Consider the following 276-nt stretch of genomic DNA (forward strand, 5'->3'; position numbering starts at 1 on the left):
GATGCCCAGAATATTATAAATTCTTTTAATAGAAAAACATAATATGAATCTGAAAAATGGTTAAAGTTCTTGTGCCTTTGAAGTTCTACACCGCATGGAAATATATGAATGATGAAATCACAGTCTTTCAGAATATCAAAGCAAAGGTCAAGTTCTCTACTCAAGCAATTTAATATCACTATTAAACCACTTCTGGCCCTCAATTTGAGCTGATATGTTATTCTCAAAGAAAACTATGGGGTATTTCATACCATAGCTTTCATACTCAGAATCAGA

Source organism: Penaeus monodon, chromosome 34 (genome assembly GCF_015228065.2).
Source record: "Penaeus monodon isolate SGIC_2016 chromosome 34, NSTDA_Pmon_1, whole genome shotgun sequence".
NCBI lineage: Eukaryota > Metazoa > Arthropoda > Malacostraca > Decapoda > Penaeidae > Penaeus > Penaeus monodon.